The sequence below is a fragment of the Papio anubis genome, chromosome 10, assembly GCF_008728515.1.
Source record: "Papio anubis isolate 15944 chromosome 10, Panubis1.0, whole genome shotgun sequence".
Taxonomy (NCBI): domain Eukaryota; kingdom Metazoa; phylum Chordata; class Mammalia; order Primates; family Cercopithecidae; genus Papio; species Papio anubis.
The window spans coordinates 111,212,784-111,240,470 of record NC_044985.1 but is presented as its reverse complement, the minus strand read 5'-3'; the positions used below and the strand labels follow the sequence as shown (position 1 = coordinate 111,240,470).

The 27,687-nt window shown below is 42.0% G+C and overlaps 1 long non-coding RNA gene across 1 annotated transcript; it reads right to left on the bottom strand.

Moving 5' to 3' along the window:
• Window positions 1-845: 845 nt before the first annotated feature.
• LOC103876575 lies at window positions 846-26,569 on the bottom strand. The gene is made up of 4 exons (XR_001893654.3): window positions 26,461-26,569; window positions 26,230-26,288; window positions 23,231-23,285; window positions 846-928 (listed from the first exon to the last, which is right to left on the bottom strand). It is a non-coding gene; the product is annotated as an uncharacterized LOC103876575 (long non-coding RNA).
• Window positions 26,570-27,687: the final 1,118 nt, after the last annotated feature.

Below are 27,687 nucleotides of genomic sequence, written 5' to 3'. Positions count from 1 at the left end.
GGCAGGAGAATCACTTGAATCCCAGGAGCAGAGGTTGCAGTGAGCTGCAGTGAGCTGAGATTGCTCCACTGCACTCCAGCCTGGGCGACACACGACACAGTGAGTCTCTGTCTGGAAAAAAAAGAAAAGGAAGGAAGGAAGGGAGGGAGGGAGGGAGAGAGGGAGGAAGGAAGGAAGGAAACTTAAAGGTTAAGGCCTGGTGTGGTGGCTCATGCCTGTAATCCCAGCACTTTGGGAGGCTGAGGCAGGTGGATCACTTGAGGTCAAGAGTTCAAGACCAGCCTGGCCAACATGGTAAAACCCTGTGTCTACTAAAAATGGAAAAATGAGCCGGGCATAGTGGCAGGTGCCTGTAATCCCAGCTACTCAGGAGGCTGAGGCAGGAGAATTGCTTGAGCCGGGGAGGCAGAGTTTGCAGTGAGCCAAGATTGCACCATGCACTCCAGTCTAGGTGACAGAGCAAGACTCCATCTCAAAAAAAAAAAAAAAAAGGTTAAATACTCTGCAAAGGCAAGGTCAGCATCTCTTTACTTTCTGTCCTCTGCATCTCATATGGAGAAGATGTTCATAAACACCAAGTGCTGATTTGAAAGAATGTGGCAGAGTCTGGTGATATAGGAAGAAGCGTTGGTATTTGTATAGTATTGTGTACGATGCATTTTCTCATGCATTAGCTCATTAAAATCTCACAAAAATTCTGGGAAATATGTATTGTTATTGTCTCCATTTTTCAGATAGGAGACTGAGAGGCGAAGACTTGGCTTTCCCCAAACCAAACTGCCAGTAGTGGCATAGCCCAAACTCAAATGCCATCTTCTTCCACATGCTGTCCAGTGGACCACCATTGCCTTTCCCCCCATAGCAGCTGAGACTCAAAAAATGGCATACCGTCTTGGTGACAAAATAAACTTCATATAAGATTCAAATCCTGCAAGAAGACAACAACCACAAATTAGCAGAAAATATGACATTGTTTTGCCAGAGTTTCAGATATTCAAAAAAAGGAACACAGAGAAACCCTAAGCCAGGCCAAGTTAAAGAAATCTAATTCCCATTCTGTGGGAGAAAATATTCAGTTCAAATAGTTCCTTTAATCAAAATGCATATTTATATAAAATAACAAACCAATAGGGGTCTCTTTAAAACAAAACAAAACAAAACAAAAAAACTCTGAATGTTGGCCAGGCACAGCAGCTCACGCCTGTAATCCCAGCACTTTGGGTGGCCAAGGCAGGCGGATCACCTGAAGTCAGGAGTTCGAGACCAGCCTGGCCAACATGGTGAAACCCCATCTCTACTAAAAATACAAAAAATTAGCTGGGCATGGTGGCAGGCACCTGTAATCCCAGCTGCTCAGGAGGCTGAGGCAGGACAATTGCTTGAACCTGGGAGGCGGAGGTTGCAGTGAGCCAAGATCATACCATTGCACTCAAGCCTCGGCGACAGAGCAAGACTCCAAAAAAAAAAAAAAAAAAAAAAAACTCCAAATGTTGTCCATCCTCATTTGTAAGAATTTACTTCTGGAGCATTATCCTTTTCAGAAAGGTCAGGTGTGGTGTCATTTTACCATCTCTGGCAGTGATCCCTACAAACGGGTTGGACTTACATAATGTAATCATTTTCGTATTTCTGAATGTGCAAGTGGAGGTTGGTGTGTTATACAGCAGAGAAGGGGGATAAAAAGAATGTTGTGTATTTAGTAACATGCTCCATTTCAATAAGCAGCCAGTGTTTCTTCGGGAGTTTGTTCACTGCAGATATATAGAAAGATATGGAAGCAGAAATGCTGACACATGTTTGCAAAGAGAATGATTGCAACATTAGTTCAGGGAGTTGATCTACCACAGGCCTTTGCCTTTCTTCACCTAGGACTGCTGATGGGGTTGGAGAGGAGCTGAACTATGTTATCTCACCGTCCAGATGGACTCACTCTGGGTAGAACAAATATCAAACACCAACATGATATCTCATGGGTCATTCATTTAAATTCTTATCTGCTAAACAGTGTACAAAGTCCCAAGCCATGTGGTGTGGGGAATGGAACAAGGAACCAGAGGCAAGTCCTTTCCACAGAGAGCTTTTTATGTAATAAAAAAGGAAACACAAAAGATCTTAAAACAAGACAGAAAGTGAAGTGTTACGAGAGCAGTGAGATAATCCACTAAGGCAGTTCATAGGAAGGCGTGAGTCCCTTGGTCTTGAAGGATAAGGGAAGGGAGACTTCTTGGAGGAAGTAGCAGTGAAGCTGGGCAGGATTTGGAGGGCACATGGCTCTGGGAGGAAAGAACATCTCAGGCGGAGGAAGCAACCTGGGCTAGGGCTGGTAGTGGAAATGCGGTAGTCAGAAAATAGAGAGTTCAGTTTATAGTAGAGCATGCTTGAAGGTCAGATTATTACTAGTTTTTAACTTTTAACACCAATTTATGTTAATGGGGTTTAGAAAGCACTAATAAGGGTGTCTTTCAATAAAGTGAAATCCTTACAAATCAGCCACTCATTGGTCTGACCCCCTCTTAACTCTCCTTGTAGAAGATGTTTTCTGACCTGTAAAGCCACATGGGCAGTGCAGCCAGGGAGCCAAAGTCACCCACTAGGAAGCCGTCCATGGAATAATGTTTAGCTTTTACAACTGAAGACCTGACCTTCGTTGGTACAATCTGAATTTTTTTCCAAGCTATGGAGAAGCTAGTAAAATCTACACTCTCTTCTTTATAGCACTTGCTAAGTCAACCTTTTGATTTCCAATGTTTAATTAAACATTAACAGTATGCAATACTTGTATTGTCTGTCCACACCTTATGCTTTATTTCACAATCCAGATGTGTTGAATCAACTTTTCTTCTATGTGTGAACGCTGTCAGAAAAAAAAAAAGGAAGGAAAGAAGAAAGGAAACGGGGGTTGGGGGGAGGGAGAAAAAATAGTATACTTTTTATACCCATTTATACTCAATTTCTGCATTTCATAATTCAGTTGAATCTAGGAAGGATAGTGTGGTATTTCTCCCAAACAGAAATAAGTAACGTGTTTTACCGCCAAGTTGACCGTATAGATTCAGCTGTGATTTTTAAGCCACCTGGCAGCATATTTCAAGCTTTCTCCTTTTGTCACTATATCTTAACTCCATCCATGTATGGATGTATACCGGACTTGAATACAATAAAAAGAATGATTTTTACTTCTCCTTGAATCACTGGAGTTTTCTGCCTTATGAAAAAAATGCACTGCAGTGTTATGTCTGGTCCATGCTACTAAAAAAGAATCTTTCTTCGGGAGGATTTGACCCTGTTCCCACTGTTTTCTCAGTGTGTTTTCAGCATCAGCACATTGATCACGCTGTCGTTATCCAGAATACTAAGATAGAAAAAAAAGATGCATTAGATCATCAAAGTTCACTCCTGGAGCAGGCCCAGGTCTCCAGGGAGAGCCTGTGACATGCTGTCTTAGGCAAATGACCGAGGAAAATTTAGAGCCACGTAAAATTTTACTCTGTCCCAGTTTTTAATTTTTGAAAGTCTCTGAAATAAATCTCAGAGAGACACTGTTCATAAAACAGTTTCACTGCTGAATTTAGGTTAGTAGTTCTCAACTGGGGGCAATTTTGACCCCCTGGGGATATTTGGCAATATCTGGAGACTTTTTTTGGTTGTCACATATCAAAGAAAGGGGTTGCTACTGGCTGGGCAGAGGCCAGGAAGGCTGCTAAACCTCCTACAGTTCACAGTACAACCGCACGACAAAGAGTTATCCAGCCTGAAACGTCAATGGTGCCAAGGTTAAAAAAACCCCAATTTAGGTCTTTTCCTAAGCTTGCTTTTTTTTTTCTTTTTTTTTTTCCTTTTTTTTTTCCTGCTGCTTATCTATTCACTGCCCCAAACAAAGTAGATTACTTGACTGATTAAATGACTCTGAAGAGCACACACTATTTTGAAATAAGCCATTTGAAACAAAGTTTTTACTAATTCTATTTCTTTCTTTCTTTCTTTTTTTTTTTTTTTTTTTTGAGATGGAGTCTCACTCTGTTGCTCAGACTAGAGTGTGGTGGCACAATCTTGGCTCACTGCAACCTCCACCTCCCAGGTTCAAGCAATTCTTCTGCCTCAGCCTCCTAAGTAGCTGGGACTATAGGCATGTGTCACCACCATGCCCAGCTAATTTTTGTATTTTTAGTTGAGACATGTTTTCACCATGTTGGCCAGGCTGGTCTCAAACTCCTGGCCTCAGGTGATCCACCCACCTCAGCCTCCCAAAGTGCTGGGATTACAGGTGCGAGCCACCGTGTCCAGCCTATTAATTATATTTCTTAGTCCCAAGATAAGCAAGCATTAACAATCACACGGAGAAACAAAATTACATTTTCTAGTTATTCTAAAATTAGGATTGTGTTGAGTTTAGTAAGACTCCAGATTAACCAAATCACTTTTGAGAAACCCAAGGAGAAAAGCCATTAAATGTAGAAGAGAAAAAAAAAAAAAAAAAAAAAACCCTTGTCTCAACCTTGTTGTTATTCAGAAGCTTGTATTCTTGTTTCTACATATTCAAGTTTATATAGGCAGAGCAGAGTCAAGCAAAGTCAAAGACTTAAAAGTGAAAAACTTTTCATAGCAAACAAATACCTCAAGAATATTCAGCCGGGTGTGGTGGCTCACGCCTGTAATCCCAGCACTTTGGGAGGCCGAGGCAGGCAGATCACGAGGTCAGGAGATCGAGACCACCCTGGCTAACACGGTGAAACCCCATCTCTACTAAAAATACAAAAAAATTAGCCGGGCGTGGTGGCGGGCACCTGTGGTCCCAGCTACTCGGGAGGCTGAGGCAGGAGAATGGCGTCAACCCAGGAGGCAGAGCTTGCAGTGAGCCGAGATCGTGCCACTGCACTCCAGCCTGGCCAACAGAGCAAGACTCTGTCTCAAAAAAAAAAAAAAAAGAAAAGAATATTAAAGAGGTACCCCCCCGAAATGATATTCTCCATTCATTTTTTAAAAGGGAAAATTCAATTTCTTAAGAATATAAGGTGAATGGAGTGATACAATAAGGGAAGGGAAAAGAAAAAGGGAAGGGGAGGGAGAAAGAAAGGGAAGGGAAGAGGGGAAAGGAAGGGAAGAGGAAAGGGAAGGCTAGGACACTTTTTTTTTTTTTTCCTGCAGGTTTGGAAGGACTTTGGCTAACAGAAGCTTCCTGATTGGTTGTTCCATCCCCAACTTTTTGTGGAATTTGGCACTGGCCTTGGTGTCATCTTTAATACAGATTTCAATGCTAAATGTCAGGAGGAAAATGAATAAAGCAGTGTGCTTTACGAAATGTTACCAAAATACTAGGATCAAAAAAGCAAGTAGCAGTTACAAACAACAGGCTTAAGGTTATCACGTCGTCATATTTTTGCTTGCTTCAAGTTTCTAGTTTTGTGAATCTAACCTAAGTTAATATTTTCAAAGACCAAAAGGGTTGTTACCAATTCCAGGTTAGAGCTGACATTTGAAAGTATGGGAAGCAAGCCGGATCCACTGATAATCCTTGTTAAATATGATTTTTTAATAATGTGTTGATATCATTATAGGAATAATGCTTGTATACTTGAAACATTAAATACATTTACTCTTTAGCCTGTTGGAGAGTTATCCCTTCCTTGAAATCTGGCCTTGATTATGACATTCTTTTGTTTCTGCTCCCTACCCACCCGCGACAGAATCAAGATTGGACTTTTCTGCACTGTTGAGCTAACGAATTAAAATCTGTCACTTGTGTTCAGTCACAACTCCGTTACATTTCCTAATGAGCCGTGTCTGATCTTTGGGCATTTCTCGGGGTATTTATGAGAAGGGTGCAGCTAAACTTAGTGGAGACTCCGTGGTGATATTTAGTATGTGAAGCATCTGTACAAAGCATACAGTTGAGAATGTTCATCGTTTATTGTTGTTAAACTCAGTCACTCACATTCCTTCCCTACTGAATGAGGCTTCCAAGGACACCTCAAACACGAATTCATCCCAGGGAAGACAGTTGCACTGAACATTAGCAGAACTAAGAATCCATGCATCAGGTACTAACTGGAGATATATTTAATACACTTTTTCCTTAATTTTATTTTACTTGTAAAGACTACACTAGTCTGCCGGGCACAGTGGTGAACACCTGTAATCCCAGCAATTTGGGAGGCTGAGGCGGGCAGATCGCCTGAGGTCAGAAGTTCGAGACCAGCCTAACATGGTGAAACCCCATCTCTACTAAATATAAGAAATTAGCTGGGGGTGGTGGTACGTGCCTGTAATCCCAGCTACTTGGGAGGCTGAGGCAGGAGAATCGCTTGAACCCGGGAAGTGGAGGTTGCAGTGAGCCGAGATCCCAAGATCGCAGCATTGCACCCCAGCCTGGGCAACAAGAGCGAAACCCCGTCTAAAAAAAAAAAAAAAAAAAAAAAAAGACAATAGTTATATGAGCTCATGATGTATGAAAAAAATGCCTACCACACAGAATGGTGGTAAAAGTAAGACTTCCTTTCCCTACCTGTTCAACTCAAAGTCCCATTGCTCAGAAGTAGGCACTATTAATAGTTCCTCATGTGTTCTCCTAGAATTTTTCAGAAAGGGGAATAGAGGAAAATTATTTTTTTCTGTGCTCCAATTTCTTTTCTTTCCCTCTCTCTCCCCAGAGCTCACAGTACTATCTATCATCACTAAATCTTTACCAGGCCAGACCCAGAAATATCTCAAAAATGATTCCAAATAAGTGAGAGGGATGATTAGAGAAAGAAATTGTGATTACCACTAGTGGCAGATTTTAAATAACGTTTCTCCCAGACTTCAGTGGTTTCTTTTTATGTTTATGTGCTTTTAATCCAAGTTCTTGAGTTCATTTTGAATTTTGAGGCTTTTTTTTTTTTTTAATTTAAAAACATAGCCTTCATTTACTGAAATTAACTGGGGGCTGAAACTAACCTTGATCCTGTAAATCCATGGAAGCTGTAGGACTAGCATATTCATTAGTGGACCACAGAGCTGAATGTGGTGGTCCTGTATCCTTGAATATCTTGTTGCTTCAAGATACTGTACCCTCACTATTCCCTCTAAATCTCAAAGTGGAATGGAGCAGCCCCCGGCCTGTCTTCCTGACTCGTCTGCTGTTCTTCCTAGACATATCTTTAATCTTTGTTTTTTAAACGCATACTGGGAACACACTCCTGTATCTGGGTGTGCCCCCCAGGTTCTCTGTGGGTTTATTCTGGCCTTCAGTCTTCTTTTAGGGAGACCTACCACATCACCCAAGCCACTGAGGGGCCTGGCGACAGACCCCTGTCATCCTGTCACCTACTGGGCACTGTCTGTCTTTCCATCCACCTGGACTTAGAGATCCGCCTGGGTCATCTCTCCCCAGGCGTGTACATCTCTCCTTGTAACATAAGCCCAGAATTTTTTTAATAAGTCACATTCCCCACCTGGCTCTGGCCTGAGGCCTTTTAGCATATATTATCATGGACAGAAAACATGTGGAAGAAAGTTTCTCTTTTCTCTCTGTCTTTGTCTATTTGTTTTTAAGACGGGGTCTTGTTCTGTTGCCCAGGCTAGAGTGCAGTGGCGCTGTCTTGGCTCACTGCAACCTCCACTTCCGGGGCTCAAGCGATCCTCCCATCTCAGCCTCCGGAGTAGCTGGGACTACAGACATGGGCCATCATGCTGGCTAAGTTTCTCTGTTCAAGTCAGCCAGGGATATTAAACCCCAGTACCATCTGATTCACAGAAACAAAGCCAAACAAATTTTCAGAAAGAGAGAGGCATGAATGAAAGCCATAGCTTGACCTAGGGCTGACAGGGAGATTAGGATGGACTTTCTTGTTAGGCTCTGTCACCCCTCCAGAACCCCCAGCCTGTTTCTCAGAGGCGTTCGAACCAGAGCGACTCCATTTTGAGTGAGGGCTGGAAAATGAGGCTGGGACCTCCTGGGCTGCATTCCCAGATGTTTAAGCATTCCAGGCCTCTAGATGTTTATGGTTAAGGGAACAAATTAATAATGTTTACTCAACAGACCCAGCCTTGGGAGTATCCAGATATCCCAATATCTGGAGAACAAAGGCATTCCTAATTTTGCTTTAAAGATACTATCAATTCTTGCAAAATATAATAATTAAGAAAATTAATCCCTTATCACAAACCCTCATAGCAGAGTCCATCTCCCCAAGATCTTCTTTTATCCTGTATATAAACAAGCATTGTAGCTAGGGTGCACACGTTCCTCCTCTTACTCTCGGGAACGTCCTACTCTGTCTATGGAGTAGCTATTCTTTCACTGCTTTACTTTCTTAATAAACTTGCTTTCACTTTGCACTGAGGACTCGCCCTGAATTCTTTCTTGCGCGAGATCCAAGAACCCTCTCTTGGGGTCTGGATCGGGACCCCTTTCCTGTAACATGTTCAGGTAACCACCCTTCTCCCAGACAGCCCTCAGGTCCTCCAGGGCATGGAGACTTCAGGATGGGCAAGAGGCCTGGCTGGTCTGGGGCGATTCCATCCTCACTGCCAGCAACTGGCTCAGCAATGGGCATGTGAGCCAATGCGAGGAGAGGTTTCCTGGGGCACCCTGGGGGCGTCTCCTCGGGCTAAGGAGAAAGCAAGACGAAGAGAGGGTCTTTCTCTTCCTCTGGATATCATCATGTGAGGATATGAGGCCTAGAACTTGCTAATATTAGGCTACAAATGAAATCAGCCCACAGGGGAATGCAGAGCCCCAGGAAGCGGAACTGGAGCCTCTGGATTCCGATGACCCTGATCATGCCCTATCAACACTCTCCCCCTCTGAGAGCCAAGACAGTTACTCAGCGTTTCAGCCGGTGAAGTTCAATGTCTATTACTCGAAACCAAAAGCGTTCTAAACAACACAAAGATAGAGAAGTGGGCATCAAAGGAACTAAAACAAAATTTCCACTCCACAAAAGACATTTTGTCCCCTTGGGCAAAGGAACTGCTTTGGAAAAAAGCACACTGTGGGTGCTTTTCAATACCCTTCCTTATGATTTCTTTGAATTGCTGTAACTTATGATGCATTTATTTTGGCTGGATTTTTTCTTTGTGAAATGAAGACTCAAATTGTATGGGCTTTTTTTGTTTCTTTCTAATTTAGATCCCTTAGACACAGCTACATACACAAAAGTAATGGTGTATCAGTAAGAATAACCATTGCATTCAAGGCACTACATTAAATATGGGGAGTTATGGGAAGCGGTGTAAAGAAAGACAAATGACAAGATGCTCTTATTCTGATTTTACCCCCATGGAATCATGGAGGGAGAACAGCTAATGTCATTCTATCTGACAACAGCCTTGAGTGGAGGAGACATTTGACCTAAGTCTTGAAGTATTTAAAAAATTTTTTTTTATTTTTAGTTTTTCATTTTTTGAGACAGATTCTCACTTTGTTGCCCAGGCTGGAGTGCAGTGGCATGATCTCAGTTCACTGCAACCTCCATCTCCCAGGTTCAAGCGATTCTCCTGCCTCAGCCTCCCGAGTAGCTGGGATTACAGGCACCATGCTCGGCTAATTTTTGTATTTTTAGTAGAGACAGGGTTTTGCCACATTAGTCAGACTGGTCTCAAACTTCTGACCTCAGGTGATCTGCCTGATTCTGCCTCCCAAAGTTCTGGGATTACAAGCATAAGCCACCAAGCCTGGCCAAGGTATTTTTTTTTAAATAAAATAACTTCTAAACATAAAAAGTACAGAAAATTATAGAATACACACTAATGTACCCACTAACCGCTTTTATAAATACTAGCATTTTTGTTTCCGTTCCATTTTTAAATTAAACTTTTCATTTTGAAATAACTGTAGATTAACATGTATTGTAAGTGTTAAAAGATGAACTGAAGCACATTCAAATTTTAAAGTGTATTTGAGCAGACTGTGATACAGGAATTGGGCGACGGTGGGGTTCCACCAAGGGGGCCAAGGGGAAAACTTCTTTAAGGTAGTCTTGGGAGCAAGACAAAATACAGCCATGCGTCACTTAACAACAGGAATATATTCTGAGAAATGCATGGTTAGGTGATTTCGTCGTGTGACCATCATAGAGTGCTTTTACACAAACCTAGATGTTGCAGTCTACTACACACCTAGGCTAAACAGTATAGCCTATTGCTCATAAGCTACAAACCTATGCAGTATGTTACTGCACGGAATAACTGTAGGCAATTGTAACACAATGGTACGTGTTTGCGCACCTAAACATAGAAAAGACACAGTAAAAATACAGTATTATACTCTTTGGGACCACCATCATATATTTGGTCTGTTGTTGACCAAAATGTTGTTACGCAGTACATGACTTTATTTGGCTGGTTAAAGTGAAACAGTAGCTTTAATGTGCCTGTTCTGGCCAGGTTCAGTGGCTCACACCTGTAATCCCAGCACCTTGGGAAGCAGAGGCGGGTGGGTCTCTTGAGCCCAGGAGTTTGAGACCAGCCTGGCCAACACGGGGAAACCCTGTCTCTACTAAAAATACAAAAATCTGCCAGGCATGGTGGCACATGCCTGTAGTCCCAGCTACTTGGGAGACTGAAGCAAGAGGATCGTTTGAGCCCAGGATGTGGAGGTTGCAGTGAGTCAAGACCCTGTCTCGAAAAAAGAAAAAATACGTAGCTTTATGCTTTACAGTTATGTCCATGATTCAATTTGGGTTAATGTTTTTGTAAGATTTGAGACTTAGGTTGGGACCTACATTTTCACCAATGGATGGTTGTTGTACACTCTAGCACCATTTGTTAAAAAGGCTATATGTACCCATGGGTTCCTTATGCTTAGACTCAGCTGAATATATATATAAAACAATAGAGTATTTGTGGGATGCAAAATTCATGGATACAGGTCGGGCGCGGTGGCTCACTCCTATAATTCCAGCACATTGGGAGGCAGAGGCAGGCAAATCACCTGAGGTCGGGAGTTCAAGACCAGCCTGGCCAACATGGTGAAACCCTGCCTCTACTAGAAATACAAAAATTAGTTGGGTGTGGTGGTGCACACCAATAGTCTCAGCTACTCGGGAGGCTGAGGCAGGAGAATCACTTGAATCCAGGAGGTGGAGGCTGCAGTGAGCTGAGATCGTGCCACTGTATTCCAGCCTGGGTGACAGAGTAAGACTCCGTCTCAAAAAAACAAAACAAAACAAAAAATACTGGTAGATACCGAAGGCCAACTTTTTGCACCCGTGGAATCCTCAGGGCCTGCTGTGGGACTTGAGCATCACGGATTTTGGTATCTCCAGGGTTCCTGGAACCAGTCCCCTGCCAGCACCTGCAGATGACTATATTTTCTCCATCGCACTGTTTTTGCACCTTTGTCAAAAATTAGTTAGGGTTATTTGTGTGGTTCTATTCCAGAGTTCTCTATTCTGTTATATTGATCTATGTTTCTATCCCTCCACCAATACCACACAGTCATGGCTATCGAAAAAGTCTTGAAATCAGGCAGATGGATTCCTTCCACTTGATTCTTCTTTTTCAAAATTGTTTTGGCTATTCTAGTTCCTTTCCCTTTCCATAGAAATTTTAGATAATCTTGCCTACATCTAAAAAATCTTGCATGGGTTTTTTTTTTTTTTTTTCTGAGACAGAGCCTAGCTCTCTCACCCAGGCTGGAGTACAGTGGTGCGATCTCAGCTCACTGCAAGCTCCGCCTCCTGGGTTCACACCATTCTCCTGCCTCAGCTTCCCAAGTAGCTGGGATTGCAGGCACCCGCCACCATGCCCGGCTAATTTTTTGTATTTTTAGTGGAGACGGGGTTTCACCGTGTTAGCCAGGATGGTCTCGATCTCCTGACCTCATGATCCACCCACCTCAGCCTCCCAAAGTGTGGGGATTATAGGCATGAGACACCACACCTGGCCCTTGCATGGGTTTTGATAAAAATTGTGTTAAAATTGTATTTAAATTTGGTGAGTATTGACATCATCATTACATTGAGTATTCCAATCCGTGAACATAACATGTCTCTCAATTTATTTAGATCGTCTTTGATTCCTTTAATTAGCATGGTACAGCTTTCAACATACAAGTCCTGTATATATTTTGTTAGATTTACATCTAAATATTTTATTTTTAAAGCAACTGTGAATAGTATTGTATGCTAAATCTCAGTGTTTGTTTGTTCATTACTAGTATATGGAAATATAAATGATTGCTGTTAAGTTTATTATGTATCCTATGACTTCACTGAACTCACTTATTCCAGAAATTTTTTTGTTGCTGTTGTTTCTTCCTTGCTATTTTTTATGTAGACAATTATGCCATGGTCATGGGAACACATTTTAATATGTTATATCTTCATTTTAATTAATCTCAATGCATTTTTTATTTATTTCCTCTGATTCATCCTCTTTGACCCATGGATTATTTAAAAGTGTGTTACTTGGTTTCCAAGCGTTTGGAGATTTCTATATTATCTTTTTATTTTTGATTTCTAACTTTATTCCATTGTGGTCAGAAAATACACTCTATGACTTCAACTATTTTACATTTTTTGAGGCCTCTTTTGTGGCTTAGAATGCAATCTATTTTGGCATATATTCCATGGGCACTCAGAAAGAATGTGTATTCTAATGTTCTTAAGTGGAGTATTCTCTAAATGATTAGATCCTGTTGGTTATCAGTGCTGTTTAGTTCTCCATCTGCTGATTTTCATATTATGTTATGAGACTCTGGATATTTATTGAAACCTTCTTTTTCTGGCTGGGTGTGGTGGCTCACACCTGTAATCCCAGCACTTTGGGAGGCCAAAGAGGGTGGATCACCTGAGGTCAGGAATTCAAGACCAGCATGGCCAACATGGTGAAACCCCATCTCTACTAAAAATACAAAAATTAGCTAGGCGTGGTGGCAGGTGCCTGTAATCCTAGCTACTCAGGAGGCTGAGGCAGGAAAATTGCTTGAACCCGGGAGGCAGATGTTCAGTGAGTCAATATGGTGCCATTGCACTCCATCCTTGGTGACAAAAGCCAAACTCTGTCTCAAAAAAAAAAAACCTTTTTCAGCTGGCTGGCTGTGTAAGGGGAAGGTGCTGCCTCATTACTGCCAGGTAATAGTAGCAGTCCAGGTTCCCAACATTGCCTAAGCTGACACCTGAAGGGGTGATTCCTTGTTACTGCTGGTCAAGGGTGGGAGTTCTGGCTCCTCATGGGGTCTCCAATGACACATCATGGGATGGGGGCCCATTACCAGCTGCCTGGTATGCAAGTCCTGGCTCCTTGCTTGGCCCTCTCTTGACACCGTTGCTGTGGGGTGCCGACACGCATTGTTACAGTCTCACAAGAGTAGAAGTCTCAGCTCCCAACTTGTCTTAGTCCATTCAGGCTGCCATCACACAAATACGGTGAACTCGGCTGAGTGACTTATAAACAGCAAACATTTATTTCTCACAGTTCTGGAGGCTGGAAAGTCCAAATGAAAGCACTGTGGGATTCAGTGTCAGAGAAGGACCTCTTCCTCATAGATGGCTCCTCCTCACCATGTCCTCACCAAGTGGAAGAGGGAAGACAGCTCTCTGAGGTCTCTTTCATAAGGGTACTAATCCCATCCACGAAGAGTCTGCACTCTTGATTTAATCATCTCATGCAGGCCCCCACCTCTTAATTTCATCACCTTGAGATTTCAACATACGAATTTTAAGGGGCCACAAACATTCAGACCAAAGTACTATTGAATCTTGGCTGACATCGGTGGAGTTGGGGGCCACTATTTTTTTTTCTGTAGATTTTGACTGAAGTATAGCAGGTATCGTCTACAAGTATTTTGTCTTACTACACTGCCTCCTTTCTCATCGTTTGGCTGGAGTGAGAAGGCATGTTGAAGATTTTTTCCATATGCATCATTTGGAGTTTCTGGGTTGCCAGTTTCCTCAATTCCAAGTCTGGAATATAAATGAGACAGAAAGAAGACCCAGGGAACTCACCATTGTGTCATTCCTTAGGCCCCTAAATCCCTAGTTAATATGCCTTTTTCTCTCCACCTCTCAGAGTTTATGTCTTATATATAATATCCAGGCTTTTTAGTTGTACTTAGCAAAAAAAAATAGAAGATATTACTTGCATGGCATCTTCCCATAACTCCAAGATTGATTATTTTAAAGGGAATAAAATGTTATCGTTGCTGTTGAAGACTTCTTTGTCAATTTTACCCAAACTCATGGGTACTCCCTCCCACCCCGTGTATCCATCGTTCGTGTATCCATCGTCCATGTTTGTTTCAAATTTAATTGCACACATGCATGACTGTACTTTATATATAGTGATTTTTGTGGCTTCAAAATGGCATATCACATCTTATGCAAAAATTAATCCAAAATGGACCATTAGCCTAAACGTAAAACATAAAACTGTAAAATTTTTATTTTGAGACAGGGTCTCACTCTGTCACCCAGGCTGGAGTGCAGTGGTATGATCTCGGCTCACTGCAACCTCCACCTCCCAGGTTCAAGTGATTCTCCCACCTCAGCCTCCTGAGTAGCTGGGACTACAGGCATGCACCACCACGCCCGGCTAATTTTTGAATTCTTTGGTAGAGACAGGGTTTCACCATGTTGGCCATATTGGTCTCGAACTCCTGACCTCAAGTGATCCAACTTCCTTGGTCTCCCAAAGTGCTGGGACAGGCGTGAGCCACCATGCCCAGCCAAAGCTCTAAATCTTTAAAAGAAACATTGTTAGTCAAAGTGTTCTCAGATGTGATATAAATAGCAATGCTTCATATAAGAAAAAATTGACAAATTAGACTTTATCAACATTAAAAATTTTTGCTCTATGAAAGACACCTTTAAGAAATTCACAAGAAAGAGAAAAAAGAGAAAGTATTTGCAAATCACATATCTGACAAGGGACATCTAGATAGACTATACAAAGAACTCTCAAAATTCAACAGTAAGAAAACAATCAATATTTTTAAAATGGGAAAAATATTTGAGCAAGTGCTTCGCCACAGAAGATACACACCTGGCAAATAATCGTATGAAAAGATCTTCAAATTATTCACAATTAGAAAAATTCTAATTAAACTACAATGAGACCGGGCATGGTGGCTCATGCCTGTAATCCCAGCACTTTGGGAGGCTGAGGCGAGAGGATCACTTGAGGTCAGGGGTTCAAGACCAGCCTGGCCAACATGGTGAAACCCTGTCTCTACTAAAAATACAAAAATTAACCGGGCGTGGTGGCCCGGCTTAGGAGGCTGAGACAGGAGAATCACTTGAATTCAGGAGGCAGAGGTTGCAGTGAATCGAGATCGTGCCACTGCACTCCAGCCTGAGTGACATGAGCGAGACTCCGTCAATAAGTAAATAAATAAATAAATAAAATAAAACTACAATGAAATACCACTGTGTACCATTTAAAATGGCTAAAAATAGAATAAAAACCTGGCAATGCCATGTACTGGCGAGGATGTGGAGCAATTGGAACTCTCATTCAGTCACTATGGGAAAAGCCTGGCAGAGTGTCTTATAAAGTTAAACAACACTTAACCTACAACTTAAGTGATCACACTTCTACATTTTTACCCAAGTGAAATGAAAATCTATGTTTATACCAAAACTTGTATGCAAATGTTTATAGCAACTTTATTCATAATTGTAAAAAACTGAACACAGTCTCTCAACAAACTGTGGTCTATGGCAAAATTTAATATTTCTTAAGAATAAAAACAGAACTATTGATTTATGTAACAACTTGGATGGATCTCAAGAACATTATGTTAAGTAAAAAAAAAAAAAAAAAAAAAATCAGTGTAAAAAGGTAGCATCCCATATGATTCCATTTATATGACATTTTGGAAAAGGGTATAGTAACATCTTACAGATCAGTGATTGCCAGAGAGAAGAGGCGTCTGAAAAAAGGGTGAACTTTGACTATAATGACACAGCACAAGGAAATTTGAGGGTGTATGTGATGCAACTGTTCTGTGTCTTGATTGTGGTGGTAGTTACACAACCGTATGCATTTCTCAAAACTCACAGAACTGTACACCAAATTTACTGTGTATGACTAAAAAGTGGAGAAAAAAATGTACGTGACTGTGGCCATACTATATTCATCTTTCTGCAACTTTTTTATTCACTCAACATTTTTTAAATTCCCAGATCTATTTATGTCTTTAAGATTTTTAATAAAAATATGTATTCTAAGTGGAGAGACTATTAGGAACAAGAGTTTAGAAGTGATATGACCTTAGCGTCATCTAGGCAATGGATTCCAGAATGAAAAATGTCATTAAATGGAGTAGGTTCCAGTTAATCCTCTGGGAACATTGCTTTGATATAAAGGTTGACAGAGGTTATCCATCACTAGCCATTGACTCTGATCTTCAAGGCTGTTACTCTCAAAGTGAATTCTTTCAGAGACATCAGCTACGTCAACAGTAAGTAAAGAACAAGGGGGAAATTAGACACTACATTCTCTCTAATTTGTTTTTTATTGTTGTTGTTGTTTTGTTTTTGAGACGGAGTCTCCCTCTGTCACCCAGGCTGGAGTGCAGTGGCACCATCTTGGCTTACTGCAACCTCTGTCTCCTGGGTTCAAGCAATTCTCCCACCTCAGCCTCCCGAGTAGCTGGGACTACATGTGTACACCACCATGCCTGCCTCATTTTTGTATCTTTAGTAGAGATGAGGTTTCACCATGTTGGTCAGGCTGGTCTTGAACTCCTGACCTCAGGTGATCCGCCCACCTCAGCCTCCCAAAGTGCTGAGATTACAGGCATGAGCCACCGCTCCTGGCCACATTTGTTTTTGTCCAGTCCTGTAAGAATCAAAAATTTTTAAATACATGCTGCCATGAAAAAAGAACCAGGTAATTTTCAGTCCTGTTGTATCAACTAAATAGTGGGTGACATTGACCAGGTGTTTAACCACTCAGAGTTGCTTTCCTCTTCCATAAAAAGTTGTGTTGTTTTAGATCATTTTAAGTCTCTTTCTAGCTATAAAATATTATATGATATTAATCAAACTTCTGAAGCATTTCAGTGTCCATTCAACCACCTAACAGATCTCAGGAACTCATCTAGGTGCCCTGGATACAAATATGTATAGGAAAGAGTCACAGGTTCAGTGGGAGCAACAGCACAGCCATATTCAATGGTATGATCAATGGGGGAGGACCCAGAAGAGAGCAATTCATGACCAATGTGGGAGTCAGGGAAGGGCACAAAGGATGAGACGCCAAATAAGCATCCAGATACACCCAACCTCCAAAATTCACTGTTGCTTCTCTGTTCTCCACATCTTATTTTGTTTGAAAAAGACAACAGGAGGCCTTTCCTCTGTTTCCACTGGTCTATCAGTGCATGTAAATTAACAGGAAGCTAGACTCTCAGTCATGTTTAATATTCAAATATGTGTCCCCCAAAGTCTACATTTCTTATTTAATAAAACATAAAATGAAGGCATCTGATAGCAGAGGGCCTTGTGCTTCAGTAAATGTAAAGATGTAAAAGCTTTTCCAGCAATGAGTAAGCATGCATTTAGAATCTGACCTTTGTTTTTAAGTGGTAACAGCCTAGTTTTGAGAAATGTGTGTAGCACATTTTCCCACACTTCTTCTAAAGAAACAACAAAAGAAATAAATATTCTAGAAGATGATTTTAGAGAATGAACATAATTCCTCCCCATTAATTACCAGATGATTTGAAGCCAGGAATGTTCATTTAAAAACAGCCCAGAAGGTTAAATGACAAGGGAAATTATTGTGGTAAAGAGTTCATCAGTGTAATGTCCCAGTGTGTGGAAAGGCATAAAATATTAAATATGGAATAAAACACACCCAGTCAATATTGACAGAAACAAACAATGTTGCATTTGTTAGAAATATATTTGTCAAAGATGGAATAGAATTTCCTTATATGCTAGAAAACTTCAACTAATCCGAAAGCATTTATTCGAGTGTAAATAGGAAATGGGGAAATTTATTTTAGCACCTTACCATCAGTTGTTGAAACTCTTTCTAAAATACATAAGCTTTTCTGACTTAGATATTTATAAATTTATATATTTGACTTATAAATTTGTATCTGACTTCTTCACTGAAGAATCATCACAGTTGAGTTAACCCTTAAGAATGAGGTATCTAAACATCTAGTGATAACAGGCAACTACAATAGATGCCAGCATTGTAAACCAGTATTCAGAACTTCAGGTGGACCCTACAAAGTTCTTTTAGCGAGATAAATGCCTGATGTGAGCTCTAAAACATGTTTTAAGTTCTTTCCTTTCACTAGGTTGTAGGGGGCAACAAAAAGTTTAGCAAAAGACAACTCCTACTTAATTGATTCTGGCCAATTGAGATTCTCTCATCTTAGGATAAAAATGTTCATGAGTATAAGTGTTGAAGAATATAGTGGATCTCAATGAATATTACCAGAAATACTATTTAATTATTGATATGGTTTGGGTGTTTTTTGTCCCCTCCAAATCTCATGTTGAAATGTGATCCCAGCGGGTGTGATGGCTCACGCCTGTAATCCCAGCACTTTGGGAGGCTGAGGTGGGTGGATCACTTGAGGTCAAGAGTTTGAGACCAGCCTGACCAACATGGTGAAACCCTGTCTTTACTAAATACAAAAAAATTAGCCAGGCATTGTGGTGCATGCGTGTAATCCCACTTAGGAGGCTGAGGCAGGAGGATCACTCGAACCTCGGAGGTGGAGGTTGCAGTGAGCTGAGATTGCACCATTGCACACCAGCCTGGGCAACAAGAGTGAAATTCCGTCTCAAAAGAAAGAATAAAGAGGAGGGGGAGCTTGCGGTGAGCCCAGATCATGCCACTGCACTCCAGCCTGGGTGACAGAGAGAGACTCCGTCTCAAAAGAAAAAAAGAAAGAAATGTGATCCCAAATGTTGAAGGTGGGGCCTGGTGGGAGGTGTTTGGGTCATGAAGATGGATTCCTCATGAATGGCTCGGTGCACTCCCCATGGTAATGAATGAGTTCTTGCTCTGTTAGCTCACATGAGAGCTGGTTGTTTTAAAAAAGTCTGGAACACACCCCGCTCCACCCACCTTCTTGCTTTCTCTGTCACCATGTGACATGCCTGCTCCCTCTGGGGCATCCACTGTGGGTAAAAGCTTCCTGAGGCCTCACCAAAAGCAAAACAGATGCTGGTGCCATGCTTGTACAGCCTGCACAACCATGAGCCAAATAACCTCTTTTTAAAATAAACTACCTTGTCTTGGGTATTCCTTTATAGCGACATAAAATGGAGTAATACAGAAAATGGTACCAGGAGTGGGGTGTTTGTTGCTATAAAGTTACCTGAACATGTGGAAGCACCTTTGGAACTGGGTAATATTGTAGAAGTTCAAAGAGTTTGGAAGGCTCAGAAGAAGACAGGAAAAGAAGGGAAAGTTTAGAACTTCTTAGAGACTGGTTAAATGAATGTGACTAAAATGTGGATACAAATAGGGATAGTGAAGGCCAGGCTAATGAGGACTCAGATGGAAATGAGAAATTTGTTGGGAACTGGAGTAAAAATCACATGTGTTATGCCTTAGCAAAGAGCTTGGCTGCAATGTGTCCATGCCCTAGGCATTTATGGAAGGTTGAATTTAAGAGTGATGATGTAGGTTATCTGGCAAAAGAAATTTCTAAGCAGCAAGGTGTTTAAGAAGTGATGTGGCTGTTTTGAATAACCTATGATCGATGTGGGAGCAAAGGAATGACATAAAGTTGGAACTTTTAATGAAAAGCAGAACATAAAAATTTAGATAATCTGCAAATTTAGATAATCTGCATCTGCCATGTGGTAGAAAAGGAAAAAGTGTTTTCAGGAGAGGAATTGAGGTGGGCTGCAAAGCAACCACTTGCTAGAGTAATTTGTATGACTAAAAGGGAGACAAGTACTTTCCAGAAGGCATTCAGAAGTTTTCAGGACAGTCCCTTCCATTACAGACTCAAAGGCCTAGGAGAAAAGAACGGTTATAGGGATCAGGCTCAGGGCCCCACTTCCCTGTGTCACCAGAAGAGGCTGCTGCCCACGTCCTGGCTGCTCCAGCCCCAGGTCCAGCATGGCTGAAAGGACCCTAGGCATAGAACTGGCTGCTGCTTTGGAGAGCACAAGCCTTAAGCCTTGGCAGTTTCTATGTGGTGGCAAGTCTGCAGGCACACGTAATGCAAAAGTAAAAGAGGCTTGGCAGCTTCCCCTTAGATTTTAGAGGATCTCTGGGAAAGCTTGGGTGTCCAGGCAGAAGTCTGCCTCATAGGTAGAGCCCATACAGAAAGCCTCTACTAGGTCAATGTAAGGGAAATGTGTAGTTGGAGCCCCCACACAAGAGTCCTCACTGGGGCACTTCCTAGTGCAGTTATGGGAAGGGGGCTGCTGTCTGCCAGACCCAAGAATGGTAGAGCCACCAGCGGCTTGCACCCTAAGCCTGGAAAGCTGCAGGCATTCAACTCCGACCCATGAGAGAAACCCCCTCTGCTGTAGGGGGCTGTACCCTACAAAGCCACAGGGGCAGAGCTGGCCAAGGCACTGGGAGCCCACTCCTCACACCAGTGTACCCTGGTTGTGGGATGTGGAGTCAAGGATTATTCTGGAGCTTTAAAGTTTAATGTCTTCCCTGCTGGGCTTTGGACTTGTGTGGGGCCTATTGTCCCTTTCTTTTGGCCAATTTCCCTTTTGGAATGGGAATGTTTACCCAGTGCCTGTACCGCCACTGTATCTTGGAACTTGTTTTTTATTTTAGAGGCTCATAGGTAGAAGAAACTTTCCTTGAGTCTTAGATGAGACTTTCGACTTTTGATTGAGTTGATGCTGGAACTAGTTAAGACTTTTGATTGAATTGATGCTGGAACTAGTTAAGACTTTTGATTGAGTTGATGCTGGAACTAGTTAAGACTTTTGATTGAGTTGATGCTGGAACTAGTTAAGACTTTTGAGGACTATTAAGAAGGGATGACTGTATTTTGAAACATGAGAAGAACATAATATCTGAAGGACCAAGGGTGGAATGATATGATTTGGATGTTTCATCCCCTGCAAATATGTTGAAATGTGATCCCTAATGTTGGATTTGGGGCATGGTAGGAGTGTTTGGGTCATGGGAGTGGATTCCTTAATGAATGACTTCATGATGTTCTCAACAGTAATGAGTGAGTTCTCACTCTATTAGTTCACGTTAGAGCTGGTTGTTTAAAAGAGCCTGGAATCTCCTCCTCTCTCTCTTACTTCCTCTCTCACCATGACATGCCTGCTCCTCCACACCTTCTGCCATGAGTAAAACCTTCCTAAGGCCTCACCAGAAGCTGAGCAAATGCTGATGCCATGTTTGTACAGCATGTAGAACTGTGGGCCAAATAATCCTTTTTTCTTTATAAATTACCCAGTCTCAGGTATTCCTTTATGGCAATGCAAAATGGACTAATACAATTATGAAGGGGAAAATAGCAATTTTAAGGTGGGGAAAGACGGCAGACACTACCTTAACTGAATGACCAAAGGTACGCTTACAGCAACGTGACTAGTAAACAGCATGTAACTCCTGATAAGATTCACGGAGAAGAACACAGCACTACTCCTCTGGTATTCCTGCCAAAAGTTGACAACCTAAACATGGTAATGAGGAAACACCCACAAGCCTGAGTTAATTGAAGAACAATCTACAAAATAACTGTCCTGTACTCTTCAAAAATGTCAATGTCATGAGAAAGAAAAATAGAGTCAGAAAATTATTCCATATCCCGGAAGACTAAAGAGACAAGATGACTGAATTCAAATTTTAGATTGTTTTTGCTATGAAAGACATTGTTGGAAAAATCTTAATAAGGTCTGTAGATTAGACAGTAGCATTGTTTCAGAGTTAATTTCTTTCTTTCTTTCTTTCTTTTTTTTTTTTTTTGAGATGGAGTTTTGCTCTTGTTGCCCAAGTTGGAGTGCAATGGTGCAATCTCAGCTCACTGCAACCTCCACCTCCCAGGTTCAAGTGATTCTCTTGCCTCAGCCTCCCAAGTAGCTGAGATTACAGGCACCTGCCACCATGCCTGGCTAATTTTTTTGTATTTTTAGTAGTAATGGGTTTCACCATGTTGGTCAGGCTGGTCTCAAGCTCCTGACCTCAAGTGATCCTTCCTCCTCAGCCTCCCAAAGTGCTGGGATTACAGGTGTGAATCACTGCACCCAGCCTCCTTTATTGATTTTGTTAATTGTCCTGTGGTCACATGAGAGAATTCATGGTTTTAGGAAGTATAATATGAAATATTTAGGGAGTAAAAGGTCATCATATCTACGGTTTACTCATAGGTGAGCATGAGATAACTTTTAGGCTGAAAATGTTCTGTGTCTTCCTTGTGGTGATGGTTACAATGGTTGCATGAGTGCAACATGTATCAAAGACCACTGAACTTAAACGCATAAATTTTATTGTTTGTAACCATGCATTGATACATAAAACTGACTTTTAGAAAATGTTATTCATTTTGACATTGTATAATATTGTTTTGTGAAGTGGCTACTCAAGTAATAAGTCATAGGAAGTAACTGTATGGTTTTTATGTGTATGGTTTTATATTTTTTGTTGATTAATTACCTAAACTGATGCATTTAAGTAATTAAGTAGATTGTCAGTGGACTATAACAAGCTCACTCTCTCCATTACATGTCATTTTATCTCATCTATTTTAAGTAGTCTGCAACCAAGCTTCTAGGTTTCTATGCAAATCTTAAAAAGATATAAAATCTTTTTTAAAGAGCTGCAAATATTTTCTATCAAAACCCCTTTTCTTGCCAGTAAAAGAACTCTCCTACATAAAATCATCCCTATATTTTGTATTATATAAAAAGAAAAAAGAAAAAAGAAGAAAAGTATGTTGGCTGCTTCAAAGGAAATGAAAAACTAGGACTACAGCCATTTCTGATCTTAAATAATAGGATCCCAGTTGTTCTGCATCTCACTGTAGCTTAGATATTAACTCAACTCAAGAGAGGTATTGTAAAGTGGACTGTTTCGTGTGGTGAAGAGATTCTGAAGCCTTTACAATGCATTACCAGAGCACTGAAGAAAGGTGAGCAGCAAGGGTCAGCAAATACCATAGAAGTTGGCTCTCAAACCTCAGCAGTGAAAGGTTATGAGTACAAGTAGAGGCAATTGTGACCAACACAGGCATTTAGACCAACCCACATTAGCAAGGCAGGGTGAGGCTGCTGGCTGCCTCCAGGGGCCAGAGCTTAACAGATAAGTACATTGAAAATGCAGCAAGTTTCATTTATTCTGGCCTTACCAAATTAATTAGATGTCATTGCACAAGTCCCTTTTCAACGGCTCAGTTGCCTCATCTGCAAGATGAAAAGGTGTACTAAGTGGCCTTTAAACTGCCTACCATCCTATGATTCTGAATCCTAGGATCTTTGCTATGGAACACAGAGGTCTTTTCTCTCCCCCGAATTTCTGCCATTTCCTTCCCCTTGGCTTCTCAAATCTGGCGATATTGTCATTCATTGCCTGTATTGCTATGTGGGACATTCTTTGTATAAGAGGAAATATTTAGATAATTTCCATTGTGGTTTCCGCTTCTGGGAAATAGAAAATGTTTTTGTTGTTTACCCCCCACCCCCACCCACTACATTCCTGGGAGTATCCTTAAAACTTTCCACAGCATGTATAGTAATAGGGTACAGATATAGCTAATAGATGAAAATACTCTATGTCTGCTTAAGTTTTTTGTTTTTGTTTTTGTTTTCGTTTTTGTTTTTTTTGAGACGGAGTCTCACTCTGTCGCCCAGACTGGAGTGCAGTGGTGCGATCTCGGCTCGCTGCAAGCTCTGCCTCCTGGGTTCACTCCATCCTCCGGCCTCAGCCTCCCGAGTAGCGGGGATTACAGGCGCCCGCCACCACGCCCGGTTAATTTTTTGTATTTTTAGTAGAGACGGGGTTTCACCGTGTTAGCCAGGATGGTCTCGATCTCCTGACCTCATGATCCCCCCGACCTCGGCCTCCCAAAGTGCTGGGATTGCAGGCATGAGCCACCGTGCCCAGCCTCTGTTTGCTTAACTTACATCCCCCAGGAATTTCTAAGTAATTGAATGACAAGTGGATAGCCATAACATCTGTGGAAATGAGGTTGTTGATTCTCTTATCAACATTTACCAATTAGCAGATTCTGGATTTAATGACTTGCTTAACGTGGGAACATCCTTTTCTTAGAATACAATCAAGAAACGTGGCCAGGTGCAGTGGCTCACACCTGTCATCCCAGCACTTTGCGAAGCCGAGGCAGGCAGATCACCTGAGGTCAGGAGTTCGAGACCAGCCTGGCCAACATGACGAAACCTTGCCTCTACCAAAAATACAAAAATTAGCCAGGTGTTGTGGCAGGCGTCTGTAATCCCAGCTACTCGGGAGGCTGAGGCATGAGAATTGCTTCAATCCAGGAGGTGGAGGTTGCATTCAGCTGAGACCACACCATTGCACTCCAGCCTGGGCAATAAGAGCCAGACTCTGTTGAAGGAAAGAAAGAAAGAGAGAAAGAGAGAAAGAAAGAGAAAGAGAAAGAAGGAAAGACAGAGAGAGAGGAAGGAAGGAAGGAAGGAAGGAAGGAAGGAAGGAAGGAAGGAAGGAAGGAAGGAAGGAAAGAAGGAGAAAGGAAGAAGAAAGAAAGGAAAGAAAGAAAGAAAGAGAGAGAGAGAAAGAAAGAAAGAAAGAAAGAAAAAAAAAAAGAAAGAAAGAGAAAGAAAGAAAAAAGGAGAGAGAGAGGGAGGGAGGGAGGAAGGGAGGAAGGAAGGAGAAAGGAAGAAGAAAGAGAGAGAGAGAGGGAGGGAGGGAGGAAGGAAGGAAGAGAAGAAGGAAGGGAGGAAGGAAGGAAGGAAGGAAGGAAGGAAGGAAGGAAGGAAGGAAGGAAGGAAGGAAGGAAGGAAGGAAGGAAGAGAGTGTGGGGAAAAGAAAGATCAGACTGTTACTGTGTCTATATAGAAAGCAGTAGACATAAGAGACTCCATTTTGTTCTGTATTTGAGATGCTGTTAATCTGTGACCCTACCCCCAACCTTGTCCTTGCAAGAGGCATGTGCTGTGGTGACTCAAGGTTTAAGGATTTTGGGCTGTGCAGGGTGTGCTTTGTTAAACAAGGCAGTATGCTTGTGAAAAGTCATCACCATTCTCTTAATCTCAAGTACCCAGGGACACATACACTGCCAAAGGTCGCAGGGACCTCTGCCTAGGAAAGCTAGGTATTGTCCAAGGTTTCTCCCCATGTGACAGTCTGAAATATGGCCTCATGGGAAGGGAAAGACCTGATCGTTCCCCAGCCTGACACCCGTGAAGGGTCTGCGCTGAGGAGGACTAGTGCAAGAGGAAAGAAGGCCTCTTGGTGGTTGTTGGCAGTGGAGATAGAGAAAAGCATCTGTCTCCTCCCCGTCCCCGGCAAGAGAACGTCTCGGTGTAAAACCCGATTGTATGTTTTGTTTACTGAGAGAGGAAAAAACCGCCTTAGGGCGAAAGGTGGACTTGCTAGCGCAATGCTGCTCTTTATGCACTAAAAAGGTTTATGGAGATGTTTACATATGTATATCAAGGCACAGCACTTTTCCTTAAACTTATGTCACAGAGATCTTTATTCATATGTCTTACTGCTGACCTTCTCCCTACCATGATCCTATTATCCTGTCACTTCCCTTTTTCTAAGATGGTAAAGATAATGATCAATAAATACTGAGGGAACTCAGAGACCGGTGCCGTCGTGGGTCCTCTGTAAGCTGAGCGCCGGTCCCCTGGGCCCACTTTTTCTTTCTCTATACTTTGTCTCTGTGTCTCATTTCTTTTCTCAAGTCTCTCGGTCCACCTAACGAGAAATGCCCACAGGTGTGGAGGGGCAGGCCACCCCTTCAAGAGAGAAAGAGAGAGGAAACAGAAAGAAAGAACACATAGAAAAACCACTGCATCCAAAATATAAGGCCAGTTCAAGCTCTAGCCTCAAATCACATATGGCTTTATCTTGTGGTAAAAAAGGGCTGGTTTAAACCCAACCTGGGTTCTGAAGCTGAAAAGTGCTCAACTTGAGCTAAAACATTGGAATACACGTTTTTGCCTTGAAGAAGAGAGATGTGCCCAGACTGATGGAAGAAACCACTTTTCCTCCCTGATGTTGCCAGCTTTTGGGATGGCCCCAGGGTTCTGTTTGTCAAACTGTCTTCCAGAGAGCAACAGTGTTTTATCTGTTTTGTGCAGCTATAGCAGAATACCACAGACTGGGTAATTTATAATGAACAGAACTGTATTGGTTTACCGTTGTCCAGGCTGGGAAGTACAATTTCAAGGTGCCAGCATCTTGCCTTGGCATTTCTCCTGCATTGTAGCACCACAAGAGCATCATATGGCAACAGAGCAAAGAGTGAGAGACAGAGAAAAGGGGGCCAACCCCTCCCTTTTATAACAAATCCACTCCCACAATCGATGGCATTAGTTCATTAGTGAGGGCGAAGCCCTCATGGCCTAATTGCATCTTTAAAAGTCCTACCTCTTAACACTGACAATAGCAGTTACATTTCAGCATCAGTTTTGGAGGGGACAAACATTCAATCCGTAACAAGTGGTCATGAAAGACACATACAGAAAAAGATTCTGAGATCATGTAGGTAGAGAAATGCTACAGGTTCTAACCGCTTTAGGAGAGTCACAATCTGCATTGTGATTGTGACACATTGTGATTGTGATACATTCAAGATTCCACAATGTTCTGCCATCATTAAAATATATTTAACTTTATCAGTAACTTTACTGAACTTGGAATATTTTGAATCTAAGTGACCTCAGAACACTTTTTCCACATAAGCCCTTCTTATTCTGCAGAATGCACTTCGGTAAACCCAGCGTCAGAGTCAATTTTCTGAGTCCAGAATAGATCCAGGTCCCAGCTGAGCCTGCTGTCTCTGCAGGTCATTCCAACAACTCACAGTTTTCCTTGGCACAGCAGGGTCCTCCTCAGGGCCCAGGACATAGGGTGGCAGTCACCCTGGGAGCACCACCCAGGGCTAGCAGAAGAAAATTTGAGCAGGCAACTTGGATGTTTGTAAGTAGGAAACGGTTGTGGGGTTGAATGAGGCAGTGAAGAAGGGGAAGAGAATGGTCCCCAATCTTTGTTAGAACTAACCTCAAACTGAGGGTCAGAGCTAGAGTTTCTATCTGGAAATCTCACCTGGGAGGCAATATACTTTCACAATGGAGCTCCCAAACTCCAGGGCCCAAACTGGCCAATTGTAACTCTACACTTAAAATGGTTAAGAGGGTAAGTTTTATTTATTTATTTATTTATTTATTTATTTATTTATTTATTTATGAGATGGAGTTTCACTCTTGTTGCCCAGGTTGGAGTGCAGTGGCATAATCTCGGCTCACTGCAACCTCCGCCTACCCTGTTCAAACAATTCTCCTGCCTCAGCCTACTGAGTAGCTAGGATTACAGGCATGCGCCACTATGCCTGGCTGACTTTGTGTTTTTAGTAGAGATGGGGTTTCGCCATGTTGGCCAGGCTGGTCTCAAACTCCTGACCTCAAGTGATCCGTCTGCCTCAGCCTCCCAAAGTGCTGGGATTACAGGTGCGAGCCGCTGCGCCTGGTCAACAGGCCAAGTTTTGTGTGTTTTTCACCATGATTAAAAGAGGTTGGGGTAGAGAGAGGGAGAAGAGCTAAATCTTTACCTTGCTTTCTGTTTGGGTGAAGGAGAAAGGACAAGATGGAGGAAGGT